This window comes from Zootermopsis nevadensis, unplaced genomic scaffold (assembly GCF_977971745.1).
Source record: "Zootermopsis nevadensis isolate Lab colony 2312 unplaced genomic scaffold, Znev_1.0 Znev_ptg000024l, whole genome shotgun sequence".
NCBI classification, from domain to species: Eukaryota; Metazoa; Arthropoda; class Insecta; order Blattodea; family Termopsidae; genus Zootermopsis; species Zootermopsis nevadensis.
Window position 1 is genome coordinate 15,664,656 of NW_028259156.1, and position 25,805 is coordinate 15,690,460.

Genomic DNA, 25,805 nt, shown 5'->3' on the forward strand with positions numbered 1-25,805 from the left:
TGAGGACTGGCCTTCAATTTATTCTCATGCTATCTGGACTTCCGGGTTATCGGACGGAATGAGAAGCGTTAAAAAGATCATGGATCTTGGGTGTGAGCAGACTCAAATAATATTCTTAAATACGAGATTCTTTTCGTTCAGTTGACATTCATGCATTTAAAGCGGTTCTTTCATTTGTCCGCCATCTTTCTTTCCAGTCGATTTCTGAATTTCTTTTCAACTGCGAAACCAACATGTCGAAATTCGCAGAGACTTTTCTCTTATTAACAATTACTTCGAGAAACCAGTACGTAAATAGGAATATAATATGGGCCCTAATAACTTCTATTACAGAAATCGTATGTAAACAAGTGGACTGAATTCAGTAATGAAATGGCATCAGATATGTCTTTCACCACCCTTCTCTCATCCCGTGTCACCCCACCGTTCGACCGCCGTCGTCCTTGGGAAGCTGATAGTCACTCAGCCAGTCAAGAAATCCCCCTCCTCTCCTTTATGGAACGAAAGGTCCATTGCCATGTTCACAAGAACCGCACAATTCGGCCTTATCTTGAACCAGTCGAATACAGTCCAAAAGCTTCGAATTCTGTAATTTAAGATCAACATCAATGTCATACCCTCACCTATGCATAGATCCTAATTATGTCTTTCAGACTAAAACCTTATAACCGATTCTAAATGCTTTCGCAGCATCCCTGCTCATTGTAAGAATTCAGGTTCTGACGGCGGCGAGTATGAAGATGACTCTTCAGGGTTGCTGTGCCTTGCAATCTGGTAGAAGTTTTATCAACGTTTCGGAGGCGCTCAATGCCTCCATCATCAGGGCATTGAAAAAATTGTTCTTCACATGTTTCGCCCTCTGTCGGGGCTAATTCTATAGAATTTCCAACAGTAATGTTTCTTCCGAGATAAATTTTAGAACCGCAGTTCTAATCATTTTATGTCAAAAGACAAGTTTTCATTTATTCAGAGTTACGTTTCAGGCAAGTTTTACTGCGTTACTTTAGCGCACGCTTTCCAATTACGGAACTTGGTTAAACGTTCTAACATTTATACATTAGCATGATTCTCATCCCTTGTTCTCGGTTTAGCTCTGCGCAATTCTACTCTTCCCCAAATTATTAATTCTCTGTACAATGAGGTATACGAGAAGGCGAACCCGGTGTGTTCCTCGTCTGTTACAGGCCAAGCCACACAAGCCGCTCACCCCGCGGCTTTGTGCGCTTGAAAATCCCACTGGAAGCTCTTCAAGTTAACGTACAACGCTGGTCTCCCGATAAGCATAATGTATCGTTAGGTAAATATCTAGAAGAAACGGTGACCTGATATCTTTAAATTTTCATATCTCAATCTGTAACAACAAAATGATAGAGGAATGGGCCTTAGTATTTTTTATGAACGAAGTTTTGTAGAAGTGAATGAAACTACTTTACAAATTCTGTTTTTCTCTCGGGATATCAATTCTTAAAAAAAAACTGTGGTTGAAACTGAGTAGAAGGCACTGAGTTTATGAAAGCTTACAACACAAAGGAAGAGTTTGTTATGGAATTATCTGGTACCTGAAGGAACAGTTTGTACAAAAACAGATGAAGTCTTTCGTGGAAAAGAACTACGTAATTTGATGGTTGGGTGAATTTTTTTGTTGTAAAGAGGTCGGATTAAATGTTAACATGTATGAAATTAAATGCAGTTTACAACTTTTTGATGACTGTTGCCGTATGTTTGTGTTTATCATTACGCAAAAGTGACATTTTGATACTGAAATGTCATAAAGAAATTCAGGCAGAATACGATATCTTACAAGTCTGGCTGAAAGATAAACATGTGATGGACTGGACGAGAAGTTACGTTCGATCTTAATCATGCATTCGACGGAATGAGTGGTTAGGGTCACGCTGTAGCTGCTTTACCCAGTATCGAGTTGATATGATGAGACTGTTTGGCCCGTGGTGGCGAAGAGAATAATTTCATGTCCTTGTCGAGAATTGAATTCGGATCGTTCACTCTTACTGAACTAAATGTTGTTGGCTGGGCGTTGTCTTGAAGACAAAAAAAAAAGGTGTTAAACATAAGAAGTCATGAACTGCGTTTGTGCAAAGATTGTAGGCCTACATTTTATCCCATGAATCATATGATTAAAAGTTGTTTACTCCTGTTAAATTCAGGCACTTTACAAATGTTATTCATCTTCTGACAATAGAGACAGATCTACTGATTCTTGATATGGAAGAATGTTGCAAATCAGATATTGGAGCAGAATACGGAATTGTTTTCAGAGCAACAGAAGTCTCACTAGCTTATTCGTTATCATTTTCATATATCACTCACGGGACGGCCATTTACCTTATATCTTGTTGAGAAAGATGACTGTTTCATGGAGCTTGCAGTTATAAATCCTTTCATGCGTTCTTTGATCTTGTTTCAGCAAAATTGGCATCAGTAAAAATTTCTCCCTCTAATAAATTATTAACCTTTGTTGTCCGCCCAAATAACATTTCTGTCCTCGTTATTTCTCTTTCGTCTGATTCGCGGATTATTCATAGTTCAGAGCTGCATCACAGTAGGATTCACAAGGATGCTGTAAGCCGGCAATTTTAATCAGGCCTGCTGTTTTCTGCTAATGATATGCCCCTTGTCTTTTTGTGTTTCTGTTATGCTCTGTGTTTGCCCTTTATTTTTGTGGTACAGTCTGACGTAAATATTCGCGTGTCCTAATTTAGTGTGGGTTGTAGAGTGTCACTTCTGTTTCGTGTTTGCGGGTAATTTCTTTGGACGTGTAATTCTTATACATGACCGAACAGGTTAGATTAGCGTTAGGTTTACTTAAATTTCCAGAGGTACCATGTTGGGCCACGAATTTTGCGTTATAAATAGCTGTTTTTATTGCGTAATTTGTATATCACTCAGTTTCTTAGCCGTTTAAATATGGAAGTTCATCTGAGTAACAACAGTTTCCTTTAAAATTCAGTTTCTGCCTCAGAGAAAATACAACTCGTCACTATTACCAATAGGTCAACGCAGTTTAGGGAAATAGTAGCTGTTTCTTCTGAGAATTACACACGAAACCCGTCAATACATTCTGTGGACAAAACTCAGAGTTACTGAATGCTAAGTAGGTGGAAGGCCTACATATAAGTTACCTAAGTGGCTTTACCCATTAAAGCCCAATGGTAACTGTATGTCCAGCCAGCTTTAACAGTCGGTGGCTCTGCATATCTGTTTATGTCTCGTATGATTCACACTGCAAACAGCGATTATTTCCTTAAACAGCGGTAACCAGTTGATGTTTATAATAGTGAAGTGTTGTGTTTTCTTTGAGGTACGGACTGAATTCTTAAACATTATTCAGATTAAAAGGTTTGAAGTGTTTTTGTGCGTACGTACGAGTTTTGTAAAGAGGTTTACGAGACTCACTTCCTGCCTATTCCTTTCTCTTTCATCCCAGTACAATGATAAATCTTTTACTTGCGTCCTGTCCGCCTGCGATGGTGTGACCGGTCCTTGACTCTCTACTGGCTGGAGTAGCAGCTGTAACCTCTCAACCTCTGTAAATTTCTAATATAGGTCACAGTTGAGAGGCCAGTGCCTGATTTGGGCTGCAGCGCCATTGAATTGAATGGATTCTTACACATGAGGGCCGCTAACCTCGTATATAATTCTTTGAATGGGACAAAATAGATCGAATAGCCTCAGGTATTGGTTTCTTGGTTGGTTCATTGTCGTTAACGCTTTGTTCCCAAAGAACCTCAGTCTGTGTATTTAGTTTAAATGATCCTGTACTTCGCTTGTAGTTTGAGGCATGTGTAATTAACTGTACTCACCACATTCTTATCAAACATCATTGCTCAAACTGAGATGTTCACTGAACGTCGAGGTCAGGTCGTTGGGTAGTTCTGCCTCAAGTTCAGAAGGTCTCATCGCCGATACCATATTTTTCCTCAGTCCCTCCAGCCAAATGCCTTTCCATGCATAATTTGACACTATAAAATCTGAGCATGTAAAGTAAACCGAGAGTGAGATATTGGAACCACCTGTGGGAAATGTAGATGCAGGTTCAAAGATGCTGGAACCTTTCGGTACGAGATGTCCGATTCCCCGCCCCGCCATGCCTCGCAGCGGGCATGACTGTGTCGGCATCGTGACTCCTGGATATAGAACCGTAGTTTCATATTCAAATCGGTAGAGTTTCATTCCCTTTAGGGAGTTCTTATGGAAAACTCAAGGCTGTAGGAAGCTAGTCCCAGAGCAGCATTCCATTTATGCGGATTAAAAAGAGAAATTGCGTGTGAGATTCAGCTTTTTAAGCTCGCTGCTGCTTATGAAACCGTGGAACGCAGTTCCTGCTTCTCCCTTCTGCCCCTGTGAATAGCCAAAGGTCGTCACGAGATGGGCGAATATCGTACACAAAAGACTGAAGACAACACTTAACTAAAATGGTGATGTTATAATGCAAAGTGTTGGCCGCATTTCTTGTAATGACCTCGACTTGCCCAGTGGATCCATTGTCTGTGCCGATGAATGTAGTAGTTTTCCTTGTCCAGTATTTACCGCCAGCCTCATGAAAGTGTTCATGAAATGCTCAGACGTACAGTAGTAGATTGTGGTTAAGAAATATCACGTTCTACTCTTGGATCGTGGGCTTGGGTTTGAATCCTACTGGAGGCTTGAATGTGCGCGTTCGACGTCCATTAGAATAAAATGCATTGGGATTAGAGGGGCAGGAGGGGTAGCAGATGAGGAAGCATATACTGTCCACAACATAAACATTGCTTCCCAGCACTAAAATATCTGTCAGTTTGATGACATTTGAATAAGTGAAACTCCGACATGTGCTGACATTTCTGAGTTCCGCCTTTAACCCTCTTGGAATCTTACTATTCTCAGGCGTCTGTGTTACTTGTTTTCCCCGGTAGGTGTCCAGGATCCATCCATGCCTTACCTATGCATGGGTAATATGTTCGACAAACCAAGATCTTGTAGCAAAACCGAAAAATAAAACACTACTAATGCCAAAGCCCTTTTCTAAACACGGTCTTGAGCCTTTTATTTCCCCATTTTAATATTATCATATCTAAGATCGGCCAAATGACCATTTTCCAGGTTGTTTTCCCCAACAGATATGTGCTCGTTTCTTATATCCCAGTCCGACGTACATTTGGAACCTGTCGTGATCTCCAAAATTTCATGATTCAAAAAATACTAGAAGGCTTGTAAGTTACAGATCATGAAGTTTGTCGTATAAAACCATTTCTTGCTACGCTCTGTATATCTCGTGTGGTGGAGATACATTTGCTGGTCGATAAGATCTGTGAAATGAATTCGCCGATCTATAGCTCAACAGAACTTGTTGATTTTAATCTCACTCATACTACTCAAGACGCAGAGAGCTTCTTGAGAAGCCGATAGTCGCTCAGCTTGCCAACTAAACCTCGGGATTTTGTGGATCAGCGATTTCTAGCAACAGACGTTGTTGTGGATCTATACTGAAATGCTTTAAAATGGAATGCAGGGAAATGGTTTGCATCTAAATGGCCCACTTGTTGGACGGGCTGTTACGTCATCGGAGTTAGTTGGCGCCTACACTCCAGAAAAGTGGTTTTGGCTCGCTCGTTACGGCCTGCTGGAAAAAAAAAACAGATATTCACTGACCACATAGAATTCTGCGCTGCCATATTGACTCCATTGTTACACGTGCGCTGTTAACGCTGTGCGTACAACGAAGTGTTATTTTGCATGACATTACTGAGCAGAGCATGCGCAGAGCGTATCAAGCCAACCATCCTATCTGGTTCCCCTCTATTAGGACAAGGTAAATGAAGCGAAAAATACAAATGGTACTGAATTTCCAACATATTTATTTAACAGAAGGAAGATGATAATCACAGTGCCGAGTTTAAATATCTCCTCGGTTTTTTTTAACTTTTTCATCACAATCTAGCGTGAGCGAAGTTCACTATGTGATCCCACCCAATATGTCTGTCGCATTTCTCTCAACAATGTTATCTCGATTCACATAATCTTTGTATGACGTTATTTGAAAGACGTTGTGCAACAGTGGCCTGGGATCGCAGTGCAATAATGACATTTGGAATGTCACTGTACTCCAGAGAGTACACGTTCTCAATCCTGTTGGCGTCTGTGACCATGGAAACTGGCATGTGGACATACTTGCCGATACTTTGTGTTGTGTTTCATGCGTTGGAAATAGTTTTGCATTTCTTTAGCTGAGCAGCAGAAATTCCATTGTGTCAGGAGTCAGATCGCTTTGTGACGGATCCGATAATGGGCGAGGAATCCACAACCATCCAAGTTGGACTCTGCTGCTCCGCTGTGTCGGCTAGGAGATAAAACAACTTCGTTCAATAAAAATATCTGGCCACTCACTTCGATTTCCGCATGGGCACAACAGGTCTTTCAGTCTCTACGGAATATTATCTCCCCCCCCCCCCACCCACCCGTGTTTCGAAAAATACTTTTCCTTGTTCTTCTATTCTGGTTTTAGAACGTTATTTCTTTTTATTCGTTACAGGTTGTGTCTAGAAACTTTTTCTTCTGTCCTTCAGTTTGTTTCTTAAATGCTGTCTTTTCTTTTCTCTGACGTAGTCCTTACCTTTCTGAAATGTTCGTTCTGCTCTATCAACACTCGTCATTGTGATGTCCCTTGTTTTTCAACGAACCAGTTAAATCAGTTCGGCGTTTATGACTAGTATTCGGGAGGGTTCCCATTTCGAATTTCGTGGACACATTATTCTGACATGCTTTTCATTGTTTTCCTCAGACTCTTAATACAAGTTCTGAGATCACTCACTAACAAAATGCCTTCAGCAAATGGTGGAACATCATTAAATGACCCAGGATCTGTCTTTTATTGCTGGTAGAATATTTTTAAGACATTATCTTACGTTGTTCCCTCTAAATCATCAGTTTTCGATGGTGTTTTATCGTTTTCATGTCTCCTTAGCCTTTCGTCTGCTTGCATTGATGTACATTGGAGTACTAATAATTTCCATATACGTTCTTTTCTATGTTGCTTCACCAATTGTTTATGATCTTTGTTTGGGACTATTGCTGATAAAAGTCTGCTGTTGGGAGATAACTGTGTATCGGATAGGCCTACGAATATTTTAATCTCACGTTCAGTTTTTCTGTGCATTTCATCATCCTATTCAATCATACAGAAAATTGTGGATCTTAAAAGAGGTGTATATATTTTACGTCCTGTACCATTTTATGTTCGACTAGGTGGTTTCGACAGTGAACAAAATCTAATTTGAATGTCATACAAAGGAGAGATTATATTGGATCGAAAAAAATCTTAATTTAAATCGTCCGATGACTTTTAGAGTAAACTGAAATTGAGATCTTCACGGTTGTGAGAACTCCAAGTTTTTTGTTCTGCGTAGTCTTAAGTGTAGAGGGGTTACCGATGTTTTGGTGGATCATGGTGTCTCTATCGTCAGGTTAAAAGAAGTGGTAGTAAAGATGGAGGTAGCATGTTCTCCCAACGTCGAAAATGACATGTAAGGCTGCACATTGTCATAATCCAGCAGACCGAAATGTGAAGGTAAGATTAGCCATAAATAAACCAGTGATTACTTCTCATAGCTGTGAAACCAGTTCTGTCCTCTCCTCTCTTTTATGTAAATCCTGTTTTGATGTTGAAATACGGGCCTACGCGTCTCTTATGCATGTCGCTGCAAGGAAAGTAGATCTTCCACCTCCGTCCTGTTTTGAAAAAGAAAGTGTTCTTTCAATAGACAGTATTTTACAGATCTCGCGCCCTTCCTTTGCCCTCTTTTCGAAAGCATGTTGCTGTCGTCATAGGCTGGTTTCATTCAACACCGCGTTTTAAAAATGTTTCTTCCCGTTTTCAAAAGGATGTCTCGGGTCTTAAGATCGCGGTGTTTGTCTGAGCGTAACAAATTGCAGTCGTGAGGCGAGATAATGTAAACTGTTCTAACATGACTACTAAGGGAAACTGGTTACCGCATCACGTGATGTTCAAACGCCCCCTTAAAAATACGTTTCTGTGAACTTCTTTAAGAACCAAATTATTCTGTACCAAACGTAGTTTTTTTGTAACTGTTATTAAAGACTAATTTTGACACTGGAATTCTCGTGTTTCTTTAACCCCTGTTTTGAAATCACTCGACGGGTTTCGAGGTCGTTTTAGAATTGGATTCACAACCCAGAAGACAAAATCCAAATGAGCATAAAGTCTGCTGAGGGACTGGAATACTTTCTCGTCCTTCTTGTGTGTCTTTGTTTGTTTGTTTGTTTTAACGAAGTGCATTAGTGGGGACATTTTGTCCTTTCATCAGTCGGAATATTTCCTCTTCTAAATTACTAAACGGGTTCCAACTAAATTTGGAGCGATCAACGATACAAATTACAAATATTTTGTACGAGAAGGTCTACAGGATGTAACCTGTCATTAACCACTCCATGAAGGAGAGTTGTTCTCGAGAGAATCCCCGCCTCTTATCGATTCCGAGAGTTCATTACCGTGTTGATAAGAGCCCACCGCCGGTCCTTGTCCTGAGCCACATGAATACAGTCCGCCTTCACGCCCGATTTCCTTAATATACTTTTTAATATTATACTCCAGTCTGCACTTAGGTGTTCCAGTGGATAACTTTCCACCAAAATCTTCCGTAAGTACCCGTCATAATACCCCATGTAACATTTCGTGTCAAGGTGTTTGTTTGCGGTGAATTCTCTGAACTCTCAATCCAGAGGGTCACCACTTGTCGGCTGTCCGCGATTGCTTATTCGATCTGTTGTTACCTTCCGTATGTGGAGGCTGAATCCTCCTTCTCTAAAATGAGGACTCCACGTGGCGTGGTGACAAAGGACCCACCATACAGTTTTTATTGAAAATATGGCGAATATTTAATGAAATGCAAGAAAATGTTTCTGTGGATGATGGATTCTCTGAATTATGATGCTTTGTAGGTGGCTGCGAACGTCTCGGATGAACGTACGGCGTCTTATCTTCAACAAGAAAACCAACATCGACTTCTTTATCGCCGTCTGAACCTCGGATCGTAAAATATGACTGCGTGTTTGAAGTCAATGAATACAGGTAGGACTCGGTTTACGCCGGGGTTAGGTTCCCGAGATTTCCGGCGTAAAATGAAGCGGTCATAAATTGAAGCGGCGTAAACCGAGTCCTACCTGTATTTTGATCGGTGAAGTATGAAAAATAGTAAAGAACGCATTTAGAAAACGTTCTAAAATGCCTTAGCGCTCTTGTGCTGATCTATACCCTGCGTCATTTTTCTTGCCGGGCACGATTCTGTTGGAAACCGGAGTGTCTGTTGCTGAGAACCCTTCCTGACATTCGACTAATTTTAAGGGCTTTTTTTTTCGTTGGATGAAGGGGTGACCGCATGACGTTGAGTCTGGTTAGGGATCCAGCTAACGGTTTGCTGAAAATAAAAGAAGCAAGTCTGAGGGAGCATCCATCTCGGTGCCTGACGTGTTGGGGTAGGTCGACGCCGTGCGAGGGTGAGCTGCAGATTTAGGGTTGCAGGGAGCAGTAATGTATTATTTCTGGCACATAGTGTAAACAGTTTCAGGGTGGGTGGAAGGGGGGGCGCAGGTGACGCCTCTGGGAGCAACGACAGCATTTTGTTTGCTGAGTAAATTTCAGTTTCCATATTTTGAGTTCAGTAAGTAGCAAATGTACCAAATGTTCTTAAATCGTTTTCTAAATTTATGAAAGTCTACTCTCTGTGTTTGCCAGTGCATAACGTCTAGTATTTAGACCATGGTATGTACCAGCATATCTTTACTTGGCCCTCCACATACATTGTAACACGAAGTGTACAAAATGAACAAGCGCATGAATAGAGCACCTCTGTCAGATCTCATTTGTGTCACTACTTTTGATTTCCGATTAAGTTTGGTTTTAGTGACTAGCTAAAAACAGAAGACGACTGTCTTCTTGGTTATTTCCATATAAACACATTATTGGCCATTGATATTATTATTATTCAAGGTCCGTGGTTGGAATGAGAGATGTAAATTCACACAACTTGGTTATCGTATAGAGCAGTGGTATTCAACCTGGGATACCCCCGGGGGTACGTGAAATTTAAAAATTATATATATTATTTTATGATAAACACTGAATAATCGGTAATGTAATTTATTTTATTTTATTTAGATATAGATTATATACTATGTATAACTTGAATTATACACCAACAGCTTTAGGGGTACAAAGTTGAAGAGAAATTATATTTGGGGGTACGCGAATAAAAAAGGTTGAATACCACTGGTATAGAGGCCTACGCCAATGAGAAATTCTAAATAGTTAATGTGTGACTTCTGTGCTGAATGAGCAGACTACTTACAGGATACTACTAATCTTATGTTCGTTATGCCATTGTTAAGCCTGCTAGTTAGTAACTACCACTATTATTAATAGTGCATACTGTTGAATCTGTTAAAGTAGTTCTACCGGAAGTGAGTCGTAATATATTTGGAACAACACAATGTGTACGATGTAGTTGATGCTAATATTACAAATAATTAAAAAAACGCTTTGTGTTGTAGGATTTGAGGTTTTCACGGCGCTGAGTCTGAAGTAGGCTGTCTTCTGGGTTGTTGCGCCGAGTGGTCTGGTAGAACTTTGTCGATGTTTCAGAAGTCCTTGCTGCCTGCCGAGTAAGCTCATTGCCCTGATGACGGAGGCAGTATGACCTCTGAAACGTCGGTAAACTTCTACCAGACCACATGGCGCAACAACCCAGAAGACAGCTATCTTCTGCTTTGTTCTTGACAGTGAGGAACACGAATTCCTTTCTGGTCGTACAGAACTCCAGTCCTGTGACTGATGATTGATCGCTTGCCGCTGATTGGCTATTCGTGACGAAGTTGTATTGATATTCTTCTTCTTTCATATTCATCCGAAGCTTCCCAACCTTCGCCTGATATAGAAAATGGATAATATAATGCATGTTTTTAACTCTTTTATTATGTTTTGTAACACGCGTACAATATAACGCTTGTATCACAAGTTATAGTTTCAAAATCTGAAGGGAAGGTGCTGCTGTGCTTGGAGACAGGTTCAGATGGGAATGTAACTGAACAAAGGTTCTTCAAGAACTGGATTCAGCTAGCCCAGGATATAAGGTCCGGTGGCGGATTCCATAAAAAACGGGGAATTCCTTTACTAGCTGAGCGTAGTATATTGGATTCTTAAGGCGTCTGCTCCATGGAGTTTCCAGCCATTACGAATCCTTACAGCAGGAAATCGGTTGCTGAACAATATAATTCATATAATCGTTCTCATTATTTTCGATATCGATATTTTCCTTTGTGCTTATTAGATCTAATTACTGTATGGCTGTTTCTTTGTTAACTCCCATCTTTCTTCTTTATTTTCGTCTCTCTTCCCGTTTATTGGCTAGGTGTCTTGAGCGCAAGAGTGAAGTAAGTTACACTGGTTACGAATCTTTTATTTTCTTAATATTTTAATTTGTTATGTTGTTAGCACTTGTCTGAATGAAGTCAGGTGAATCACATTAATTAATCGGTGAAAGTAGCAGGGAAATTTAATCCTGGACACCCCGAAGCACGAAGGGCTCTTGGTACTGGAGCATATAATTTTGGTTGGATGGATATGTGTTGGTCCCCCATGTGTGCTATAGGGTGACGAATATGGTAAAGTGAGACAATAGGTTTTTAAATTTTTGTCTATTTTTCTGTCAATTCAACTTTTATTTTGCATTGTGGTAGTACTGTGGTACAACCAGCAAGTAGAATGGCATTTGCTGTGTACAAAGTAAAATGGCTTTTAAAAAATTTGAGAGCTAATTAAAACGTATTTAGTTTATTAAACGAAGTGGTTTTGAAATTATTTATTTAAAATCTGAAATGAAGCATTTATGGAGACATTTTCAAACTACGTGGTTTCATTTTAGTTTATCATTCGTCAGATGTGCGTAGATTTTGTGTAATGGTGTGTTACAACCCCCAGAAAGTTTTGCAGGCTGTTATAACAGAAAGATGGAGGGTGTTTCTAAGCAACACATCCTAATTCTACAGCTTAACGAGATCCGGCTACTAAAATCTATTCACGTTGTCACAGATCAGATTATAGACGGCGCCACAAGAGGGGTGGAGGCGTGGTGGTACAGCTGTGGCATGTTGCAAGATGTTCAAAAAATGGAGAGCTGTCAAGGTAAAACAGAGGCTTAAAATTTCAGTTTGGGTCAAGTGGGGTCCGTGATTTAATTATACCGTGTGGTATATCGTTTTGGGCCCTGTTTAATTTCAATTTCAGTGCTTAATTTCCCCTCAAAGAAACACGTGCCTTTTCACAAAATTTATCGTCACTTTACATGACACGTATATAAAATTGTGAGGCTTATGTATGATTGTGCGCGGGCTATACACGTATAATCTATTCTCGGATTGTTGATTGTGATTTGGCTTGTGACGTCGTGTGGTCTTGTAGGTGATTATCAACAGAGGCGAACGTTTTTATTTTTTTTTTGTCTCAGAAATTTGTGATTCTAGACGACAGAACGTGAAGTATGTTAACAAGATGTAGGGAGGAAATTTGGAAGTTATTCAGAAAACATGGAGGAAACTGACAGTAATTGGGACTAAATACTTGGTTTATATATGATCGTGGACAAGAGCTTTGTCACAGTGTCAAGTCTTCTGGGTTGTTGCACCGTGTAGCCTGGTAGAAGTTTACCAACGTTTCAGAGGTCATTGCCGCCTCCATCTTTGGACTCACCGCCATTCAAAAATCAAATCTTACATGGTCAAATCGCTTGTAAAAAGTTTTCTCTTGTGGTGACCCCAAGGGTCTGCCCTAATGTAATTCTCGATTTGTGTTTGAAGTCCCAATACGTAGTAGATTGTGTCTTGGAGGAAGCCATCCGTCTATGACCTGCGTCTATGGCTTGAAAACTATGGATAGTTGGCTTCTTGGTAGAATATTGAATTTATACTGTGACCGAACTCGATTCGGATGGTCAGCCGATGAAAAGTTGTCTTATTTTGCTTCACCTTGTTGCTGCAAACTGTGTATAAGAGATTCTGTTATACACGAAGGGATTCAAATGTTTTTGCCAATTATAGGAACATCGGGATTTCGAACCCAGTGCGTGTATTTGAGGGGCCTTTCTATCCTACCTGCGTATACGTCAGTACTGTATATAAGGTGCATCTGCAGATAGTTCCATGTGTCACTTTTCCCCCAGAGCTTGAATATGAGGGATCATCATTACGACCTGCCCATTCAAGCAACCGTACCATTGTATCCGTCTTAGCCATCGGGAAGGGCACACCACACAATCCCTTCCAATCCTTGAGTTATTATTAAATTTATCATCTCTTTCCACCTCTCGATTCCTTTGTCAGGAGACTTTATTCTCGTCCTGATTTCCGGTTACGACCTGGAAGTATTTGAGGACTGTCGAACATCATTCCGAGAAATCTGCTTGTTACTGCAGACCTTGTAACTAAGCAGAGAGTACATGCAGAAGCAAACACGATCTTAGGCTATTATCATTGGCGATTTAGGGTGACTTGCAGTTCTCATTTTCCGAAGACGATAAAATTATTTCCGCATTAACTTTTCAACCAGTGGATTTGAGTTAAATAAAATTCAGTTTATACGTTCTGTCACGCGAGTCGTCACATTCTACTTCTCTGTAAAATACCATTATCGCAGTTAAGCTTAGTATTTGCGAGGTTCCGAGTTCGTATTTCGACATGCGAGACCGACTGTTCTGAGGTGTTTTGTGGTAAGATTAGGTTTGGTTTGTTTAGTTTACTTTATTTTAGGTTAGGCTAGGATAGGCTAGATTTATTTATTTATTTATTTTGTGTTCTGTCTGACGACAGGTCCATATGAACAGGATCCTTCCATACTTTTCTCGGACTGGGACCTGTTCATATACGTTCTTGGCAGATGATCCAGAAGTGGTTTGCCATTGCCTTCTTCTGTGTGTGAATGGAGTAATTGTTGGGATGCCACGGAGAAACTGGGGAAGCCCCCGGAGGAAAACTCCGTGTTGCCTTAGGTTAAGATATGTTAAGTTGGTTTAGACTGTGTTATGTTCACTGTTTAAAATAGATAAATATTGGCAGTTGATATCTCACGCGACCCTCGACATCCATTTGCTAGTTTTGTTGCTCATTACGGCTTTTCAGGCCTTCATTTGGTACGTTGTGTCAGCGTCGCAACGCTCCACCTCGATTTACGAGCGTCGTGTCGTATGACATACCAAGGTCCCTCTTAACTCGGTACATTATGTCAGTATCGTTTCGGAAGCGTTCTGTCATATGGCACCCTGTAGCTCGTCTTCGCTTAATTTTAAATCTCATATTAGCGTCAGGGCGGTAGGCGTCGGTGTGCCGGCGCCATGTCGTATGGCATCCCGAGGCTCGCCTATGCTTTATTCGGAATATGGTGTTGTCATCGGGAAAATGAGCGTCTCTTCGCTGAAGTGGAAGCATGATGTACTATCACCCATAGCTGTTTCTCGTATCTGTAATCGAACTCAGAATTGTTTAAAAGCAGATTCGTTGTCATTTTACCAGGTTGAATACTAGCTACGTCCTTATCTGTGATGTTTATGTATGTTGAATTTTGTATGTTTGGTGTTTTTGGAATGGGTAGTGGTTTCTCTGGGTATATTATTGATTCTGTTCCCAAAGCATGACGAGCTTTTTCCTCCCTGCTGCCCTCTCACCCTCGTTCTCCCCCACTAACCCTGACTCACTTGCTCCGAACAGCAAGGGGCTCCATGAATTCTGTTGGGTAAGGTTAGTTTCGGGTCGTGCTGGCTTTCTCTCACACGGAGAGGGGATAGTACTCCACTCAACTGTTCCAGGGAGAATGGAAAGTGTTATCCCTCTTCTCATTTCTCTCCTTCACTTTCCCCTGCTTTCTCACCCCCAATGCAACCCTAATATTGTTTACGTTTCGTAGCAAGAATGTCCCAAGTAGCGGTCAGAATTCAGGTTCCATGTCCGTTGCTTCATAGAAATCTTAGTGGCCTAGAAATTTGGAAAAAGTAGAAGCAGATTTTCCATATCTCCTACAATTTTGGAAATGACGTAAATGGGTGTGGTGAGAAAAGAAATATTTGGGTATGGAAATGACTGTCTTCTGGGTTGTTGTCTGGAAGTTTAGCGACGTTTGAGAGTGATTCTTGCCTGCATTTGCAAGCGTTTTAAAACTAGGTGCTCAGGGCGATGTTCGTGAATGGTCAGCATATGTTACTACTCCTATGCAGGTAACAGAGAACGTGGATGGTACCCCCGGGGGTACGCGAATACATCTTAGGGGGTAAGTGAAATTTAAAAAAAATATTATTTTATGATAAACACTGAATAATCAGTAATGTAATTTATTGAATTTATTTTAGATGTAGATTATATACTATGTATAACTTGAATTATACACCAACAACTTTGGGGGTACAAAGTTGGAAGAGAAATTATATTTGGGGGTACGCGAACAAAAAAGGTTGAATACCACTGGTCTATACTGGTCACCCATTTCTGTTAGGATATTGAAATTTCGGAGCTTTTTATGATGGGCTGGCCATGTGGCCAGCATAGTGTAGTCAGATCAGAATCTTGGCGAAGAAATCTGTTGGAAAGCGGCAAATTGGAAGATGTAGACGGAGATGAAATGATAACATTAAACATATATCTTGGAAAGATTGCGGGCATGGGAGATGAATCTTATCAGCTCATGATAACTGCCAAAGAGATTTGTCGTGCCTTTGGCTATAAATTGATCATGAGAAACTGGGCAGTGGGAGAGACTGTTACCAAACCCTGAGTGCATTTGGCAAGAGGGTGCGACTAGATAATGGTTTTCTCTCCCTTCCTTTTGACAGTGGCTCTTAGTGAGTGCAGCTGCCCTGACGAATAAAAACTTAACTGAAATTTGTGTAAGGTCTGCTAAGTGGAAAAACGCATCGTTAATTGAACACGTTCTGTTGAAGATGATCTATAGTGGTTCTTGGCTGTAACTTAGTTATTTGTAATTCTTGCTTGTTACAGCATGTCGAGGCATTTTAAGGAAACCAGGAAACTCATATTTTTTGATTATATTAATCGTTTTATTTTAACATTGCTTAATTTTCGTATTTTTGTATAGTACTGATTTTCTTTAGAATTATTTTATTCGACATTCTTGTAATTTATTAACTAGACCGCAGAAACGCTAATCGGTTAAAACATTTCGACGAATTTTAATTTATATCGCAAAGATGACATGCCTGTAACTGAAAGGCATAATTATGTGTTAATAATATTTTCATACTTACATTCACACACACACACACACACACACACACACAAATTTGAAATAATACTTGTTTCTGTATGTCGTGAAATACTGAATCATGTTTTATGGTGTCGCCGTCCTCTGTAGGGCCTATTTTCAAGATATTCAGTAACTTATATTAGGCCGACAGTTGTCATGCCAACTCCAAATAATGCAATCTTTTAATACGTACTGGTCCTCTGTGCGTTAAGATATTTATATTGAGCTTAGTACTAAAATACTGAGTCGTGTTGAAGTGTTGGGGGGACTTAAGTTTCGGTCCTTACCGGTCTAAAATAAACCCTACTTGTCACGAAACTTGAATCGAACTTCCCGATTTTCCACCAAAATTGTTCATCCATATAAAATTATTCATGTCATAACATAACGAAGATACACAAGTTCTGTTTGAAACATTTTTCGATATGGTTAACGTTGAACGACATACAGAGGAAAATAATTTTCTGATTTTGTGTAGTGTGATATCTGTAAGGGTATTAGCTTTGCAACAGTAGGTTTCTATCTACAGTAAACGAACATAGTAACCACTGGGGTATGACATCGCAAAAAGAAAAATGATTTTTTTTTCCAGTATATGAGGTGAATCGGTCTTGAATCTGACATGTGTTTATTGACTGACTAACGTTTTGATTGAACGAGTTTTGCATTAATGATTATAACAGGTATCTGGATTATTGAGCGTAGGATAGACCTGCATTAATAAAATTCATGTCAATGAGACGGCAGTGTGCCTCTCTGTTACTTGGATCGACCGAGTCTTGATCACAGGACTTCTTGTTGGAAATTTTAGTTTGAGATTTATATAGAATAAAAATTTACTTGGATATTATCCATCGTCTAGTAAATATAAAACGTAAAACGACGTTTCGGAGATGGGACTCTATCTCCGTCTTCAGGTTATCTATCTCCGGAGATAGGGATTAGCTCTATCTAGTGGGCCCAACTGTGTAGGAACCTGAAGACGGAGATAGAGTCCCATCTCCGAAACGTCGTTTTACGTTTTATATTTACTAGACGATGGATAATATCCAAGAATTTTTTTATTCAATTGACTCTTCACCATCGTCAAGAAGTTTTAGATTTGAGATTTATATAGTTGAACCAAGGAAACTGTAATGTAACATCAACCACGATGTGGAGACATCATAATAGGGATGAATGACACGTTTGCATTTCTGACATGACATAAACCTAGCCAATTTCGATATTGCTTGCGAATCTGGACCTGTCTGTCCATACGGTCTGTCAGCATGATTTAATTATGCACCAAAACCTGAATTTTCAATACTTGAGTTCCGCGTTTTAATTATTATAATTTATTTCTGAAATATACGACAGCAGGAATATGTTAAGAGATGAATAAACACATTTAGTCTGGATTGCTGGGTTTTGGACCTCGTATATCGTCTGATGTTATTTAGAAAATCAATGTTTCGAGGACTGAATCTGTTCTCGTCTTCTCATATAGTGAAGAGGACGCCTATTCTATGGGCTCCGTTAGAATGAGCAAATCCCAATAACTGGATAACCGAGGTCAGAACAACTATATATATGTGTGTGAGCACCTGGGATCAGGTTATGTCAACGGGAAACGGTAATATGATTAGGAAGGCGTATGAATGTCAAGACTAAGGTTAAGGTGAAGGTGAAAATTAAATGACATCAAACCATATCTCAAAACCACGTAATCCGGGAACTGCCGTACAGGAGAAATGCGAAATATTACCTCCACCACCACATTCGTGTACTACTAACGCCATCAGCATTTTTTTTTTTTTGGAGAATAGTGATTAGGATTTCTGATTGTGGTTAATGAATCGTGGAGTGCCACGTTCAGTTTAATTACCATAATGAAATGTAATTACTTATAAACGAACACAATCAATTGAAACAAACGTATGTCTACATTGTAAAGCAAACAAGTAACAAATATGAACATTGTAATGCAATAACATGAAACTCTGGGTCTGTTAGACATCTGTTAGCCAAAAATGATTCAGTCATTGATAGAGAATGTCTTGAGTGAAAGAATGCGATTTGGTACTGTCATTTTATGAAAGTTACATCAGTTTTGATGGTTAGTACGAACAGTTCACCTTCTAAAAGAAAACGAAAATTTATGTTTTAATGAAGTGAAATATTTCTGTATGATGGTTTGTATCCGTTTGACCCTTTGCGTAAACTTAACAATTTATTAAGTTTCCCCTTTGTTTCAACAACAGGCCTGTGTGTGTTCTTCTCGTTGAAACGGAGTTCCTTATTCCACTCATTCTCTCATATACTTGCATCGTGTTCTGTGATATCAGCGCCCCCTTCTGACACAGCTTGCCTGAGAATACAGTGTTGCCAACTTTGGAACGACAGTGCTGATTGTTGTGTGCAGGTATGCAGATGCTTTTCCATCTTGATTACGCATTGTAAACGAATTGACGTAGTGTATCAATGGGTTCAGATACCAACACACTCAAAGCTAGTCACTTAGTCAAGCTATTACTCTTCCGAAGGTAAAATGTTTTAAGGAAAACATCGAAAAAATATGTAGAATATCAAGGCTCTAAAATTCTAGGCCTTTATCAAACGTGCCGGGATATCTGCATATCATTTCGCAGTACGTAACCTCTGCAATTCAAACAGCGTCATTAAACAACTGGATAGTCAGTATTGTAATCTGCTCTCTGACGTCATGAGATCTCGTAAGTGGTTAACAACGTTCTACCTTGAAGATGGAGTCTATATTTTCATTCGGGACATTGGTGGTCCACCCACCATCTGGGAGATCACACATTTTTACCTGAGAAACTCAGAATATGCTAGAGTGAGATACTGCAATCAGCATCAGAAAAGAAAACGACTAGCAGATATTCTTTGAGAGATCAAATGAATATACCGGCTTGAGAAGGCGTTGTCTGGGCGGTTTTAGGGAACAGCCTAGATCGCGTACAATTTCGGACTTTGGTGTTCGACTGCACCGAACCTTCGACGTTCTGTTGCTATCGCCTCCCAGCGTCGGTTTTTTTGTTAAATGGTCGCTCGATTCATTTCCTTCTAATCCCATTCAATATTACGTCTATTTTCGTCCAGAGTTGTATACATGAGAGGGGAGAAATCGTATACACAGCCATTCCCACCCATCGCAGGATAGTATCATCCTGTTTTCCTTGGCATTCGCCGGAAACAAGTTTTATTCAATCTGGCAGTATCTCAGTTTTATTTGTTCTTGAACGTACATTAAGTGCCATTGCCGCGACATTATTAACACCTCTGTAGTTCTGATAACTTGTTCTCGTAAACGAATATGAAGACAGAAATTCTATTTAAAGTGACTTTCGAGGGGCCAATGCCCCCCCCCTTCCCCACCCCACTTAATTGCCACATGAGTTAGTCTGTTGCCGTTATACAGTTTCAGTTTGACTGAAGTTAAATATGGTTACAAATATGACGCCTCGTTTGGAGCATTTCGCTTTGTCCATCTTTATTCTACTCTTGTAACTTGTATCTTGTAGCCCTTCTAAAAGTCTTCTGAATGTAAAACTGTCCAATCGAATATTCAGCCTCAGACGCTGACAAACTCGATTTCTGTCTACCTCATTAATTTTAATAACAAGTGAATACCAATTTAGAAAGAAATTTTAATGTAACTGTAATCATAAGTTGTGTTTAGTATTATGGATTGACTTGTATTATATTATGTTATGGATTTAAGCATACGTTTTGCTTTATACAACGAAACTTTTGGGTCTCTCTGTCCTCTTTCACGTGTCGTCTCCGATACCACTTGACAGATTTCAATAAAATTTTGTTCTCTGGGTGTGTATTAAACCTTGATTTACATTATTATTTAGTGTTCTGTCTGACGACAGGTCCATATGAACAGGATCCTTCCATCCTTTTCTCGGACTGGGACCTGTTCATATACGTTCTTGGCAGATGATCCAGAAGTGGTTTGCCATTGCCTTCTTCTGTGTGTGAATGGAGTAATTATTGGGATGCCACGGAGAAACCGGGGAAGCCCCCGGAGGAAAACTCCGTGTTGCCTAGACCACGGCCTTGCCCAACACAAGTTATAAATTCGGACACCGCCGGGAATCGAACCCGAGACCCCAGGATTACAAGGCCAGCGTTCTAACCGCTGGACCACCGTGGCGTGCAAAATATCGCTGCGGACCGGATATTTTGCACGCCACGGTTGAAATTACGTTGAAATTATTTGTAATATATATATATATATATATATTAATAACACATAATCGTACAAAAATGTGTGTGTAATGTAGAACAAACATCTCATCAGTTTAGGTCTATACAGATTTTCTTTTAAACATATTTCGATATGATAAATAGGCCTGTTTAATGAAATACGATTAAAATATTATTGGATAAGCGACAATGATTTTGTACATTTAACGAATGTATGCCTGGAATATTGAGGTAAACATCACAATAAATAACTTATTTGAATTCAATTAAATTGTATTGAATTAACTCCCGCTTCTATTGTCAGTAAGTTCGTTACGAACTGTCAGTTACTTCGAGAAGTCTCGTGACGAACGGTTCGTCATTTAGCTTTGTAACATTTTATGAAAATGGTTACGAATATTAAATGACGCTTAATTATATCCTAACCACTGCAGAATTTTAACTTCCTGTTTACCTCTAACCTGACATGCACCTTGCGCTCAGAATGGTGATTTGGAACGAAAAGGGAAGTTCGTGCGTGTTCCTCGGCGCCACTCTGTAGTTACGCATAGAGGTGCGTGTAAATTGATTGAGGAAAACTGAAAACCTCGGCCCTTACCTTTTGTTGAGGAGTGGTGAATCAGAACCGAACGTAGTCACGAAATTCATACTGTGGCTCGCAGTCACGCTTAATTTTATTTCGTTTTATTATAAGGTTTTTCGTATTACATTTGCATTCCTTCTCTTTCTCTCTGCCGTCAAAGAGAACAAGCTTGAACCGGAGGTAATATTATAAAGTGCGTTCATTGGTAAGAACTTTTGCTCGCTTGTCACAGGGACATTATTTTCAGTGTTTCTTCCAAAACAGACGAGCTGGTTTTTTTTGTTTTGTTGTTGTTGTTGTGTTTTTTTGTGTGTGGAGACGATACTTGACTCGTATCGGCTGTGTTGTAGGCCTTTGCGTTGGGTGAATCATTCACACTTACCGGAGTGTGAAATTGACGACTGCGTTTTGGTTTATCAGTGAACGCCCGGAATAAAGGCCCGGTGTATTTTCCATGGCGATTTGAACTCGTTGATTCTGATCAATTTTTGGGTTTTTTAACAATACTTTCTCAACTGTATGTATTTCATGGCGGTCAATGCTGAGTAAAACTACGGGAGACCGGAGTTACGACGGCTGGTATACGAACCCAGAAGCTCCTAGATACGAAGTAGAACTGAGTACGTTGTTCGGTGATAGACCTCGAATTGAAACGGGGAAATCCAGCCTTTGCTTGATCACTGTTGTAACAAGAAAGACTGGGAAATTGTTTTGGTGTTTTTGTATGAGGTGTTTCGTGTTGCCTACTTTGTAATAAAACATTACAAACATGAGGGCCTGATGGGCTGTACCGCGGTTGAAACAGGATCATACTTCTGGACGTATATCGAGCAGTAGAGCATGTGTGTAAATAAAAATGTCAAATGTCATGAATCGAGTTTAAAATTTCTACTGGACAGATTAAGTCTTCCTTCCACCCGTCAAACGCTTGAAAGAAAGGACACGATACCTGAGCCATGACTAATAATACCACCTTCACGTGGCCGTTCCCAAGTAAAAATAATTTTCCATATCTGACATAGTCAACTAAACAGTCTTGAAACAAAGTATAAAACTCTTGTATACTCGGACGTGTGCATCTTGTTATGATTCATGTCCAGAAAATGATGATTTGCAAGAGAGTGAAGTGTCGCGACCCACTGGTACGCCACCAGACATTCGTGTGCATGATTTATACTGTTGTTCATTAGCAGCATGGCTTGTTCTGCATGAATTGATGACACAGCTGTTGTCAGCGACTAATTAATTGTTTGGGTTCGATTTACGTCATGACATGCTTATTTATATGTCAGTATCTATAATACTAATTTGTTGTCAGTGGATTTAATTTGAAAATGATTACCACGTTCGGGCAACCGGCAGTAGTAGTCTTTCTTGTTTCCAATTGCTGTTTTTTTTAACCACAATTTTTGGAAAATGAAATTTTCTGTGTCTTCAAGTACTGAACCATGGAACACAACTTCCTAAATCTTTTTGAATTTGTCAGCTGGGAGAAGTTTTTTTTTTTTTTTAACTGGGTATCGATGTTGGGATTTTTCCATTGGTCCTCCCTTCCACCCGCTTTCGAGAAGGCGGTGTGTATCTGTTTTCGAGCGCCCACAGCGTTCAGGTAGAATTCGGCCTGGGGATGACAAGTTTTTTGCATCGTCAGTAGATACTAACAGGACGAGAAAAATGGACGGTTTACATGGTCATTCCCATGGAAAGTGTAGGTTTTAGTAGCTAACATCAGCCTTATAAGCTGACGGCAAACAGCAACGACTCTCAACAGAGTTTATTGTTTTATTGTGCTGATAACTTGGAATCACTGCGATTTCTTCACCACTCCTTCCTAATCTATTCCACGCAAATGCAGAGAATAGCATAGTCGCGGTAGGCACAGGAGAGGGTGAGTGCTGTATATAAACGTGAGTTTGCAGATTCATAAGATGGCTGTCTTCTGTGTTGTTGAGCCGTGTAGTGTGTGGTAAAGTTTACCGACGTTTCAGAGGTGCTAGTCATGTTCATATTCGCCGTCATGAGAATCTGAAATCTCACGATGTGGATCTTGATTACAAAGGTTGTGGATGTGGTAATAGAATGGAATTAGCATAGGATCGTGCACAGTGTTTGTCTTTTGTATTAATGATGTTGAGTCTTTTCCAGGATAATTAATTAATCGGGCGACGGTGTATTTGGAAGGCATCGCTGTCTCCTTTCCGAAACCTTCCCCAAGAGTCATCATCACGCGCATTGTGTGAACACGTTAAATATTCATAATAATGACGCGTGAAAGCGGGCGAAAGAGGGAGAGTTACGCCTCCGTTGGCCTTCACCCTGAACTTGGGGACGCGCGCACGCTCTCTCCAACTTCCGGCTTCTACTGACTGGTTGCAGATGCAAATTCATTGCGGTTCCCTCTCTGCCTGCCAGGTATCGATCATCGGAAACTTCCACCACCATGAAAGGGGAGGAAACTAACACAACAACCCCCTAAAAAGTTTCAAGATTACTCGTTGTCACTGTCCCCCTGCAACTCAGCTTGAAACCCAGATTAATTTTAACGATTTTCGTTTCTTTCGTACTTGATATCAACTGAATGTCTTAAGGACAGATGTCAATTTGATCTGCACTCCAGTTCTTTGCTGTAGTTATTCAAATGCGTTCAACGGGTTCGTAAAGAGGCAGTTGTCATGACTACAGGCTGTGTTTTTCAATAAAGAATGAATTCAGGTCCGCCCTCCCTGTTCCATGACGGTACTCCACCGTGGACCCCCCCCCCCCAACTCAACACCCTTTTCCTTTCTTAAGCTGACAGCGTAACACATAGCTCAGGACTCGCTCCTTGCACTCGGAAGATAGTTAGTTCCAAACCCGGTCACAGTACCAGGGATTTAGCTGTTCCGTTTGTTATCGTTTAATGTGAAAAAATGTGAAATTTGAAAATCCGTAGGTTATTTAACCACACTGTTTCAAATGTAGAAGATGATAATGAATGGTGTATGTAGAAGGCAGACGCTCAAACGTAGATCGTAATTCTTCGGCTCTCGAAGTTTTAATAATTTTACAAACCATTTTGTGGGATGTGCTATATAAATTATGACATTCAGTGCATCTGGTTAAAGTAGTAACCTGTATGCCGAAACAAAACTTGTTATAGATATGAATGAAAGAATAGCACAGGAAATTAAAATAAATGGAGGAATTAAACAGGGATTTGATCCAAAATATGTTTAGACCACATTGTACATGAGTGGAAAAAGGGAGAAGATGCGGGAAGAAGATTATTCGGCATGCTGCTATTTGCAGATGACGTGGTTTTAATATTTGATAAGGAGGAGGGGGCTACAGAGAGAAATGTTTGCGCTGAATAAAATTAGCAAAGGATGTGATACGAAAACATCAACAAGGAAAGCTAGAGCAGTGGCATTTCACGGAAAATTACCAACGACAACGAAGATATAATTATAGACGATATTCCGATTTAAAATAATAATATCGCATTTCAGATATCTTGGCTGTGATGTGACTTATGAGAAATGACCAAGACAAAAATCAGTTGGTTAAAAAAAAAATTCTGTCTATTTGTGACACAATTCGAAGAACACTGAACTGAAAAAGAGGCAAGATACACAGCTAAGTTTCTATTCCGTCTTAAGTATGACAGTGAGGCATGGACACTTACAAGCAAAGACATGCTCAGTGTCGATGCTTAGGCCGATTAAAATCACCTGCATCGAGTGGTGGCCCTGAAGATGTGTGTTCCTGACAGGTGGGATCTGGTGTTGAAATGATGCGTTCTGTTTCCGCACCATTGTGCAAACGTTCTGGGTCTGTTCTGAATTCACCTGTTTCAGTTTTCAGATCGACTTAGGCGTGCAGAACGTTACCACAGTTTTCAGTTATGGTTGTGGACAGACATAATCAGTTCCTCGATTTCCATGGAATCCTCACCTAGGTCTAACTGTGGTTAGCAGTGCTCGGTTCTCCTGAACTCCCGCTCAACACCTACTGTTCTATATATATTTATTTTGTACAGTCTATACACAAACGTTTGAAGTTTATTGGTGTTGTAAAAATTATATAATATTAAAACATTTTGTTGTGTAAAATATTATATTAGCGCTCTTAATCGTAAATACGATTTTACATTATATTTTTTAGCGCTTTTATTAAAACGACATGTTTCGACGGGTAATACCGTCGTCTTCAGGTTTTTATCAACACAACACCAATAAACTTCAAACGTTTGTGTATAGACTGTACAAAATAAATATATTTAATCAAACACAAACATGACGCATATAAGATACAAATTGACCTACTGTTCTGTATTCATACCAGAGTACAACATTTGTGAAGACACTCTACATACCCGAAATAACATATTCTGCTTGCCTGTATCGTTAACTGATCTCGCAGTAGGACTGCATTTTCACTAGTGCGGCTTATAAATAGTCTTCACACATACGCTCACACGATTTGATCCTATCCTGAACCAGTTGGATCTACTCGTACCAGTTTTATCTCTGCCTTCACACATTATTTCTGGACGATCCCTTTTAATATTGTCCTCCCATCTATGCGTAGGTCTTGTAAGTCATCTCTTTCCTTAATGTTTCAGAACCAAAAGCCTGTTGCATTGCGTTATCCATTCTTCGCCCATTTAAACCTCGGAAACATTCTCACAGTAGTAGATAAATACAACATTTG

General features: G+C 39.9%; 1 protein-coding gene across 1 annotated transcript in view; it reads left to right on the top strand.

Annotated features, from left to right (window-relative positions):
• The window catches only part of LOC110830922 (hdc homolog, cell cycle regulator), a 249,460-nt gene that overhangs the window by 61,497 nt on the left and 162,158 nt on the right, over positions 1–25,805 (top strand). The window lies entirely within an intron of this gene.